Below are 12,741 nucleotides of genomic sequence, written 5' to 3'. Positions count from 1 at the left end.
AATTATCCATGTGGTAATGGTATAAAGATGGAGCCATTGGTATGAACTCATGTTTAATTTAATATAGATACAGACATTTTCATATAGATGTATTTATAGGTGTGTGCATGTGTGTGTGTGCACATCCATATATTCCTTTGGGTTTTACATTTAAGTCTTTTATCCATATTGAGTTGATTTTTGTATGTAATGTAGGGAAGGGGTCCAGTTAAACACCATAGTCTTGGCCCAAAATTTCCTTCAGCTGATAAACAAGTTCAGTAAAGTTTCAGGATGCAAAATCAATGTACAAAAATCACTAGCATTTCTATAGACAAACAAGAGTCAAACCAAGAGCCAAATCAGGAACTCAATTCTGTTCACAATTACACAAAAAGAATAAAATACCTAGGAATACAGCTAACCAGACAGGTGAAAGATCTCTACAATGAGAATTACAAAACACTGCTCAAAGAAATCAGAGATGACACAAGTGAAAAAACATTTCATGCTCATGAATTAGAAGAATTAATATAATTAAAATGGCCATAATTCCCAAAGCAATGTACAGATTCAGTGCTATTCCTATCAAACTACTAATGACATTTTCCACAGGCTAGAAAAAAACTATTTTAAAATTCATTTGAAACCATAAATGAACCCAAATAGCCAAGGCAGTCCTACACAAAAAGAACAAAGATGAAGGTATTAAGTTACCAGACTTCAAACTGTACTACAGGGCTAGAGTAACCAAAACAGCATAGTACTGGTACAAACCCAGATAGATAGACCAATGGAACAGAATAGAGAGCCCCAAAACAAGGCTGCACACTTCCAACAATCTGATCAAGCTAACAAAGCAATGGGGAAGGTATCTCTTATTCAATAATGGTGCTGGGAAAACTAGGAAGAAGAAAATGCTAAAAAACTTAAAAACAAACAAATAAATACCACAAAACCCAGAAAGATGGGAATATGTCAAAGAGAAACAAGAGCCTACTGAAAAAGTTTCCAGTGGCCAAAGCCGGAACAATTTGATCAGCGAGACAAAGTACATTGGATTCTAATGTAAATGTAAATTAAATATTCATGAGTCTATATTGATAAAAATGATTGAATAAATAAATATATGTGGGAGATGAGACAAATCTCCCAGATAGAAAAAATGTAAATAATTTATGCAGATACTCCAACTTCAAGGGGCATAACTTGTTAAGGTGGGTTGCACACAGCGACTTTCTTCCAAAAAGTACAGTATAAAAAGGGGCAAAAATGTAATTTTATAGTGGGGAAATCTGACAAATATTAGCTCAACTGTTGATCAAAATCAACACCAATAGTAAGTATGTTGATAATACATACCCTTGATACAATGTAATGAAAATTGTCCTTTACCTGTGTGATTTTCCTCCCCCAAACCGCAATATAATTATAAGAAAAACGTGACAAATTCCAATTATGAAACATTGTACAAAATACACAACCAGTACTAAAATGTCAAAATGTCCAGGTCATCAAAATCAAGGACACTCAAAAAGAAGAAACTGTCACAGCCAAGTGGAGTCTAAAGAGATAGGGCAACTAGTAAGAAATGTGGTAACTTGGGCCTGGCACTGTGGCTCATGCCTGTAATCCCTATGGGGCATTACACTTTGGGAGGCTGATGGGGGGGGGGTGGGCAGATCACCTGAAGTTGGGAGTTTGAGACCAGCCTGAACAACGTGGAGAAACCCCATCTCTACCAAAAATACAAAATTACCTGGGCATGGTGGTGCATGCCTGTAATCCCAGCTACTTGGGAAGCTGAGGCAGGAGAATCACTTCAACCCGGAGGCAGAGGTTGCAATGAGCTGAAATAGTGCCATTGCACTCCAGCCTGAGCAACCAGAGCTAAATTCCATCTCAAAAAAAAAAAAAAAAAAAAAAAAAGAAGAAGAAAAGAAAAAGAAAAAGAAAAAAGAGAAAGAAATGTGGCCACTAAATATGCAGTATTTTAAATAGAATCCTGAAACAGAAAAGTAACATTAGAGAAAAACTAAAGAAATCTGAATAAACTATGGGTTTTAATTAGTGATAATATATCATTATTAGTTTATATAATATAATAAATGTACCAAACTAATGTAAAGATATTAATAATAGGGGAAACTGGATGCAGAATGCCTGGTAACTCTCTATACTATCTGCAATTTTTCCGTAAATTTAAAATTGTTCTAAAAATTCTTATTTTAAAAATACAGTGAGATATTGTAAGACTTACACTGGAATAACTATAACGTCAAGATGGAATATGGTATAAATTGTTGCTGAAAATATGGAGCATATCCTTTTTTATTTCTTGAGGTGGAGTCTCACTCTGTCACCTAGACTGGAGTGCAGTGGTGCGATCTTGGCTCACTGCAACCTCCACCTCCTGGGTTCAAGTGATTCTCCTCCCTCAACCTCCTGAGTAGCTGGGACCACAGGCATACACCACCACGCCTGGCTAATTTTTGTATTTTTAGTAGAGACACGGTTTTACCAGTCTGGTCTCAAAGTACTGAACTCAAGTGAGCCACCCACCTTGGCCCCCCAAAGTGCTGGATTACAGGTGTGAACCACTGCAATCAGCCAAGCATTTCTATATCTATGGATCTATGATATATCGTTTGGCTCTGTGTCCCCATCCAAATCTCATCTCAAATTTCAATCCCTGTATGACAAGGGAGGGACCTGGTGGGAGATGACTGGATCATCTGGGCCATTTCACCCATGCTGCTCTTGTGACAGTGAGGGGGTTCTCACGAGATCTGGAAGTTTAAAAGTGGCAGTTTATACTGCATGCAGGCTCCCTCTCTCTCCTGCTACCTTATGAAGAAGGTGCCTGTTTCCCCTCCATCTTCTGCCATGATTGTAAATTTTCTGAGACCTCCCCAGACATGCAGATCTATGAGTCAGTTAAACCTCTTTTGTTTATAAATTATCCAGTCTCAAGTAGTATCTTTATAGCAGTATGAGAACAGAATAATACAGAGTATTGTTACTAACAGAGTGGACTTCTACTACAAAGGTAGCTTGAAAATGTGGAAACAACTTTGGAACTGGGCAATAGGAAGAGGTTGGAACAGTTAGGAGGGGTCAGAAGAAGACAGAAAGATGTGGGAAGTTTGGAACTTCCTGGAGACCTGTTGAATGGCTTTGACCAAAATGCTGACAGTGATATGGACAATGAAGTCCAGGCTAAGGTGGTCTCAGATGGAGATGAGAAACTTCTTGGGAACCAGAGCAAAGGTCATTCTTGCTACACTTTAGCAAAGACAATGGCAGCATTTTGCCCCTACCCTAGAGATCTGTGTAACTTTGAACTTGAGAGAGGTAATTTAGAGTATTTGTTGGAAGAAAAGTCTAAGAAGCAAAGCATTCAAGAGGTGACCTCACTGATTTGGAAAGTGCTCAGTCATATGCATTCACAAAGAGTTGGTTTGAAATTGGAACTTATATTTCAAAAGGAAGCAGAGCATAAAAGTTTAGAAAATTTGCAGTCTGACCATGAGGTAGAAAAGAAAAACCTATTTTCTGGGGAGAAACTCAAGCTGGCTGCAAAAATTGGTAAAATAAGGAATCAAATGTTAATTGTCAAGGCAATGCAGGAAATGTCTCCAGGGCATTCCAGAGATCTTCAAGGCAGCTCCTCCCGTCACAGGCCTGGAGGCCTAGGAGGGAAAAATAGTTTCGTGGACAGGGCCCAGGTGCCGGCTCCTCTGCGCAGCCTTGGAACTTGATGCCCTTCATCCCAGCCACTACAGCTCCAGTTGTAGCTAAAAGGGGCAAACATACATTTCAGGCCATTGGTTCAGAGACTGCGAGACCCAAACCTTGGCAGCTTCCATGTGGTTTTGGGCCTGTGGGTGTGCAGAAGATAAGAGTTGAGGTTTGGGAACCTCGGCCTAGATTTCACAGGACGTATGGAAATGCCTAGATGTCCAGGAAGAAATCTGCTGCAGGGGTGGAGCCCTCATGGAAAACCTCTACTAGGCAATGCAGAGGGGAAATGTGGGTTTGGAGTCCTCACACAGAGTTGCCACTGGGGCACTGCCTAGTGGAGCTGTGAGAAGAGAGCCACTGTCCTCCAGACCCCAGAATGGTTGATACGCTGACAACTTGCCCTGTGCATTTGGAAAAGCTGCAGACACTCAACATTAGCCCATAAAAGCAGCCACAGTGGCTGTGCCCTGTACAGCCAAAGGGGCAGAGCTGCTGAAGGCCTTGGGAGCCCACCTCTTGCATCACTGTGTCCTAGGTGTGAGACATGGAGTAAAAGGAGATTATTTTGGAGCTTTAAGATTTAATGATGGCCTCACTGAAGTTTGGATTTGCATAGGGCCTGTGGCCCCTTTGTTTTGGCTGATTTCTCCCATTTGTAATGAGAACATTTACCCAATGCCTGTACCATCATTATATCTTGGAAGTCCCCACTTGCTTTTGATTTTACAGGCTCATGGGTGGAAGAGACTTGCCTTGTCTCAGATAAAACTTTGTACTTGGATTTTTGGGTTAATGCTGGAATGAGTTAAGAATTTGGGGGACTGTTGGGAAGGCATGATTGGTTTTGAAATGTGAAAAGGACATGAGATTTGGAAGGGGCCAGGGACTGAATGATATGATTTGGCTGTGTGTCCCCACCCAAATCTTATCTTGAATTGTAATCCCATGTGTTGATTACTATAAAATTACTACCTGAGACTGTTTTTTATAAAGGAAAGTCTCATAGTTCTGCATGGCTGGGGAGGCCTCAAGAAACTTACAATCATGGCAGAAGACAAAGGGGAAGCAGGCACCTTGTGGGAGGTGATTAAATTGTGGGGGCCATTTCCCTCATGGTATTCTTATGATAGTCAGGTAGTTCTCATGAGATCTGATGGTTTAAAAGTGACAGATTCCCTGTGCGCACTCTCTCTCTCTCCTGCCACCATGTGAAGAAGGTGACTGTTTCCCCTTTGTCTTCTGCCATGATTGTAAGTTTCTTGAGGCCTCCCCAGCCATGCAGAATTATGAGACTTTCCTTTATAAAATACAGTCTCAGGTAGTAATTTTATAGCAGTGTGAAAATAAACTAATACACTATGTATCCTGAATACATGTCATCAAAATATGTGTACCAAAATGTACATAGCAGCACTATTTTAAATGTCCAAAAATTGAAAACGATCAAAATGTTCATCAACACTGGAATGGATAAATATATATTCTTACCATTGAAAACATGGTAATCAGAATAAACAGTCTAGAACTAATCACAAAAATATGACAAATCTCAGAAATATAAAGTTGGTAGAGAAAACCAGATATACGAAAAGGTACATCCCATGTTATTTATATATTGTACAATAGGCAAAACTACTGCATGGGGAAAGGGCACAATAATTGGGAGGAAGCAAGAGGGGGACCTATGACGGTTTGGTAATGTTCTGTTGCTTGATCTGGGAGTGCTCATCACATGGGTGTGTTCAAGTTTAGAAATTTTTTTATCTGTGTAAATTGGAATATAAATATATTTTGAACATGAATCTGATGTCAGTTATTGGGCTATAAATCTCTTTGCTACATTTGTATTTTCAATTTCTTTATATTTTTCAACAAAAGCTCATTTTAAAGTAACTATTAATAGTAAAATTTTTTCAAATGTACCCAAAGGGAGATAATATGATGAAACCTGTGGACCTATCATAAAGCTTCAATAATTATAACCTTTGCCAATATTATTTAACCTTCCTTTTTCCCTGGTATATTTTTAAAGCTCTTTAGTATGTTACAATTGGCTTACAAGAAATTGCACATAATTGTTGTATAAAATTTGATAAGTTTTGACATATGTATACACCCATGAAAGCCATAATACATAATCAAGAAATGTAAGTTTTCCTCACCACCCTAAATTTTCTTGTGCCTGTTTAGAATTTTCTCTGCTCTGGCCCAACCATAACAGTTACTACAGATTTGCTTTCTGTCACTGTAGATGAAATTGCATTTTCCACAGGTTTATATTAATGGAATCATATAGTATGTACTCTTTCTTTGTCTGGCTTCTTTTACTCTGCATAATGAATTGTGATTTACCCATGCTAGTGCATGTATCAATAGTTCATTCCTTTTAATTAACAAGTAGCTTTCCATTGTATAGAAATGCCAAAATTTGCTTATCCATTCATATGTTGAGGGACATCTGGATTGTTTCCAGTTTGGGCCTATTAGAAATAAAACTGCTATGAGCACTTTGTATACACATAGATTTCCTTTTTTCTTTGATAAACACATAGGAGTAGAATGAGTAGACTATATTTACCATATAAATTTAAATCTATACACATTTAAATCTATAAGAAACTGACAGGCTGTTTGCCAAATGTTTTACCACTTTACAGTTGTTCAGCATATGAGAGTTACAGTTCCTCCACATCCTTGCCAACACTTGGTAAAGTCAGTCTTTTATCATATTAGTCATTCTACTAGGGGCACAATGTTATCTCTTCATGATTTTAATTTCTATATCCTTAACTTTAAAAAAATCAACAAAAGATTTGAGTAGAATTTTTACCTAATAGAATATGCTAGTGGCAAATAAACACAAGAAAGATGCTCAACATTATTAGACATGTAATTGAAATACTGTAATATTCCTCCTTTTCAGATTGGCTTCTTTCACTTAAGCATTATGCGTTTGAGATTTCTCTGTGCCTTTTCATAGCTTGATAGTTCATTTATTCTTATTGTTAAATAGTAGTTCATTGTATGGTTATGCCAAACTTGCATATTCATTCACCTACTGAAGGACATCTTGGTTGTTTCCAGCTTTTGGGAATTGTAAATAAAACAACTATAAATGTTCACATGTAGGCCTTTTTGTTTTGGTGGATGTAAGTTTTTGAATGAGATTGCTGGATTGCATAGTAAAACTATGTTTAGTTCTATAAAAAATTGGCAAACTTTCTTCCATAGTGAATATGATATATGACTTTTAAATTATAGAATTCTAAGTATTTTTATCTTAACTTTTTTTCCTCTTTAACCCATGCTATTTAGAAATATCTTTATAGGCCAGGCACAGTGGCTCATTCCTGTAATCTTGGCACTTTGGGAGGCTGAGGCAAGTGGATCATCTGTGGTCAGGAGTTCAAGACCAGCCTGGCCAACATGGTGAAACCCGTCTCTACTAAAAATAAAAAACTAGCTGAGTGGTAGTGGCACATACTTTTAATTCCAGCTACTTGGGAGGCTGAGGCAAGAGAATCGATTGAGCCTGGGAGGCGGAAGTTGCAGTGAGCCAAGGTCACACTACTGCACTTCAGTCTGGATGACAGAGTGAATCTCTCTCTCTCTCTCTCTCTACACACACACACACACACACACACACACACACACACACACACACACACACACATACACACACACACACACATATGTATTTATGGTCAGTCTTTTATCATTTTAGTCATTCTACTGGGGGCATAATGAGAGTAGAATATTATATATATATATATAGAGAGAGAGAGATATACACATATATATCTTTATAATTACTATATGGACTTAATTTTTTTCTTTTTCTCATTAATTTTTTATTTAGTTAGATTGTGGCAACAGAACTTGAAGCTTCTTTGAAATTTATTGGGAAATGTTTCACAAAATAGTATGTGGTAAATTTTTATAAATGTTATGTGTGTGTATATTCTAATTATTTATAGAATTTTATATATTCTGATCATTTGGTATAGAGTTTCAATACCATTTAGTATATATATATGGTGTTGAATCAAGCTTGGTACACCATATAATATTATATGTGTTGTTGAATCAAGCTTGGTACTTACGTGTTTTCATTTTTTATATGCTTACTAATTTCTAAAATCTATGTCATCTATCAATAATCAGGAGATGTGTTTTGAAACCTAATACTATAAAGGTAGATTTTTTAATGTCTCCTTAATGTCTTTTACTATTTCAGTATTACTAATTTATTTCAAGCTATTTTTACTGGTGCACTCTAGTTTGGAGTTATTGTATTTTCTGAGGAGCTGACCTTTAAACATTATATAGTGAGCATATATTTTTCTAATATTTTTTCCTTAGTATTTACTTAGATCAGCAATGTAGCCAGTTTGGCTTTCTTTTTGTTAGTATTTTCCTGTTATATGTTTTCCTACTTATTTACTTTCAAATATTTTATGTCCTTATATTTAATGTATCATATGAAAGCATATAAATGGATTTTTTCACCTTAACTAATAATTCTTCTTTTCAAATGTAGTCAATTTATAATTTTTGTGGCTATTTACATATTTGGATGTATATTCTATTTGTTGTTTCCTTTTTTTTTTTTTTTTTTGAGACGGAGTCTGGCTCTGTCACCCAGGTTGGAGTGCAGTGGCCGGATCTCAGCTCACTGCAAGCTCTGCCTCCCGGGTTTATGCCATTCTCCTGCCTCAGCCTCCCGAGTAACTGGGACTACAGGCGCCCGCCATCTCGCCCGACTAGTTTTTTTTTGTATCTTTTAGTAGAGACGGGGTTTCACCGTGTTAGCCAGGATGGTCTCGATCTGCTGACCTCGCGATCCGCCCATCTTGGCCTCCCAAAGTGCTGGGATTACAAGCTTGAGCCACCGCGCCCGGCCTTTGTCATTTATTTCTATGTTGCTCTCTCTCTGCTACAGTATTGTTGTTTATTTCTTTCCTTTTATTCTGAATCAATTGCGTTTTATTTTTAGTATGTCTATTCCCTTTTTCCTCCATACTGGTTTAGAATTTGCACTTTATTTCAGTCCTTTTCATGGACACTATTGAAAATTTACTGTGCATATTAAAGACTCTGGCCTAATCCAGGGGTGTCTCAGGTCCAAGGCTCAGTGTCCTAATTGCTCTGTTGCTACAATAACTGTGGTTATTGTTCACTACCCCTAGCTCAGGCCTCAGTTTATAGAATTATCTTGGACTAGTTATGACACATTATTTGCCCAGATTTTTTTTTAAAGAAAAGAGAATATCTTATGAAGGTGAGTATGGGATCTTGCCAATTCCCCTTGAACATTTGATACCATTCAGAAGAACATTTACTCTGAGCAAATGAAAACTCAAGCAACCATACCTCAGCAAAACTGGTAAGCAACATTGCATTCTGCAGTGTTTCATTAGTTAAAGGTAGTTTTATTAGGGACTGACTCTTGGGCAAGCCAACATGTGCTACTAGAGATAGAAGCAATTAATAGATGCTTTATTACATGGCGTTTGTGCCCTTCTCAATTAACTGTAGACATTCTTGATTGAAGAGAACTTGGTCATTAGCTGTGAAACCACTTGACTTTTTTTCTGCCAATATTTATAGCGTTTATTGCTTTTTCTTGTCTAATTATATTAACATTTCCAAAGCAATGTTAAATAATTGTGTTGATCATGAGTATCTTTGACTTGTTCCAGATTCTAGAATTATCATTGATATATATACTGTTGGCTCTTGGCTTTAAACTAAATATAATATTAAAAATGTATGATTTTTAAGTAGGAGACCATTCTTGACATTTATTTTTGTGCTACTTTGGTTACTTTTTAATTAAAAAAATCAATTAATTGATTATTTTTATTGTGGTAAGAACATTTAACATGACATCTACCCTTTCGACGTATTTTTAAAAATATAAAACAGTATTGTTAACTATAGGCATGATGTTGTACAACGGATCTCAAAAATTTATTCATCTTACCTAAGTGAAACTTCATACCCACTGCATAGTATCTCCCTGTTTACCCCTCTTTCCAGCCCCCAGCAACACCGCCATTCTACTCTCTCCCCTAATTCTACTCTCAATAGACTCTATGAGTCTATTTTATTTCACATATAAGTGGAATCACACAGTATGGGTCCTTCTGTGACTAGCTTAGAATCATGTCCTCTAGGTTCATTCATGTTTTTGCATATTATGGGATTTTCTTCACTTTAAGGCTGAATAATATTCCTGTATATGTATGTACCATATTTTTTAAAATCAATTCACGACCAGGTGGTTTCACTGGTAAATCTACCAAACGTTTAAGGAAGAATAAACACCAATCCTTCTCAAACTCTTCTAAAAATATTGAAGGATAGAGAATACTTTCAAACTTATTTTATGAGGCTAGCATTATCCTGATACCAAAGCCAGATAAAGATACTAAAAGAAAACTATAGGTCAATATACCTGACTAACATAGATGCAAAATACTCAACAAAATATTAGCAAACTAAATCCAATTGCACATTAAAAGGATTAGGCACCATAATCAAGGAAGATTTATCTGAGGGCAGCAAGGATTCTTCAACATAGGAAAATCAATTAATATGATATACCACATTAATTGAACCCCAGAACTACTCATTAGCTCAGTATATGCAGAAAACATTTGGAAAAATTCAACACCCATTCATGATAAGAAGGAAAACCTCTCAATAAATGAGAAATGGAAGAAAATTACCTCCGCTTATAAAGACCATATATGAAAAGCCCACACCTGACATTATACTCAGTGGTGAAAAACTGATAGCTTTTCCTATAAAGATTGGGAACAAGGCAAGAATGCCCATTTTCATCACTTTTATTCAACATGGTACTGGAAGTTCTAGCCTAAACAATAAAGCTCTTGTTTTTTTGTTTTGTTTTTACATTTCTTGCTAAGGATTCAGAATAATAATAATTTTCACCATGTAAACCTTGTGGGTTTAAAGGGTCAGAAAATTAGAGAGGGCTTGAACCAATTACTGGGCACCCACATTGTGACCTGAGGTTCTTTCATATTCCTGAGGACATGGAGGTTTGCTTATATGTGACCAAGGGCAAAGAGGTTTAGAATATTTTAATAACAGGTAGTTCCCAAAAGAATTATTAGGGCCAATGGAAAGTTTTCATCTTTTATCTACTATGACAATTATCTCTCCGAGGTTCTACTTCTGCTGTAAGCCACTATCATTCTTAAATTGGCCAGAATATTTTATCACCCTTTGAAGCAAATACTTTATAATGTAAATCATATGCAAACAATATCATTACCCTTCAGCACACCAGGTCTATTTCCTCTTATTCACTGGTTTTACTCTCAATTCACCTGTGATCTCTATCCCAGGGTGGAACATCAAGATTTCTAAAAGTAAATGTGGAATCCATTGAAGATTTTATTCGTTTTTGCCAATAAAATAAAGTAGTTTGAAATAACGACACTGTATCATCCAGTTCCATAAATTTTACTTTGCTACATATGAAAGCAGATTTTAGGTGCCTGCTATGAAAAGAAAGGTTGTATTACACCAGCGTGTATGTCTCACAAGGCTCATAATCACATTACATGTGCATGTGGAAGGTAAATACTTTGAAGCAGCCACCAGTTAGCTCTTTTAAACTTCTCTTTCTGGAAAAAAAAGTTAAATGTTCTGAATTTAAAGATCTTTAAAATTTCTTATTTTTATTTCTAATTTAAATTTTAATAACATTTTTTTTTTTGAAAATTCAAAACTTGAGTGTCACCCCAAAAATAACCAATTATGTAGACAGTCACCTTTATATTAGTTACAATTATTACCAGGGGATTTTATATCAGGGAATAAAAAGTTGCTTCCAAATCTTAGCTATTGTGAACAGTGTGGATAGTGGATTGTTTGTAACTCAAATTATAAGTGAGGGGATGAATACCCCATTCTTCATGATTTCACATTGCATGCCTTTATCAAAACATCTCTTGTGCCCCATAAATAGATACAATTTAAAAAATTTTTAAATAATAAAAAATTATAAAAATGAAAGGTTATATGAATTTATGAATTTCAGTTCGTTTTCATTTTCTCAAAATATGAAGGCAATAATATTCATTTTTAGTTAAGTCTTATAAACAAACCATAACCTGGGTAAAATATTTGGTTTGTTGAAAAGAACAATGACTTTGCATCTAAGAGTCTCACGTTTAAAGCCTGGTTTTGCTACTTACCAGTCATCTCTGGTAAGTCACTTAACCTTTCTTATGTTTACATTTCCTCATTTGTAAATGTGGATGATGAAAACTACTCTGCAAATAGTTTAAAACTTTATAATAATATATGTAAACATTGACATAGGGTCTTTGAAAACACTGAAAAATACTATTATATATGTGTTTATAATATCTGAGGTTGCTTATGCATTCTTCAGTTTACACCACTCTTGATAAGTTTGACATCTTTATACATGGAATGCCAGCCCTAAAAAAGACCTTCAAAATTATTGAGTTGCCACTAATCCCTAATTTTTCAGTTGGGGAAACTGTCTCTATCTCATCAGAGCTATTGAATGCCACTTATAGTGAATTAATGCTACTGCTAGTAGTAGTAGTAGAACTCAAATCCCTGGCTCTAATTCCTCCACCCTTTCTACCTGACTGCCAGTACATTTTTCTAGTTTTCCTATAGAATAAAAAAAAAATCAGGTGATTAACTTTTTCCCCTCATAGCCTCCACTCTTCCTACCTAGTGGAATTATGTTCAGGTCACTCAGTAGGGACAGTTGGCTATTAGCTAGAAGATAGTTTTGTGTTTGTTTCATTGTTTTGTGTGTTGTGGTCAGTCAAAGCTCAAAGATTACGTTTTGTGATCATTTTCTTAGTTTTACTTTTTCTTAAAATATTAATTTGGAAGAATTTAAACATGACGAAGATCAGTATGCCCTCTAGCTTTCTACTGAAAAAGCATTAGTGATCAATTTTCTAAAATTTCACTTTGAACTGAAAATCATGAGAA

This window comes from Macaca thibetana, chromosome 4 (genome assembly GCF_024542745.1).
Source record: "Macaca thibetana thibetana isolate TM-01 chromosome 4, ASM2454274v1, whole genome shotgun sequence".
Lineage (NCBI taxonomy): Eukaryota > Metazoa > Chordata > Mammalia > Primates > Cercopithecidae > Macaca > Macaca thibetana.
This window is presented reverse-complemented; position numbering follows the sequence as displayed.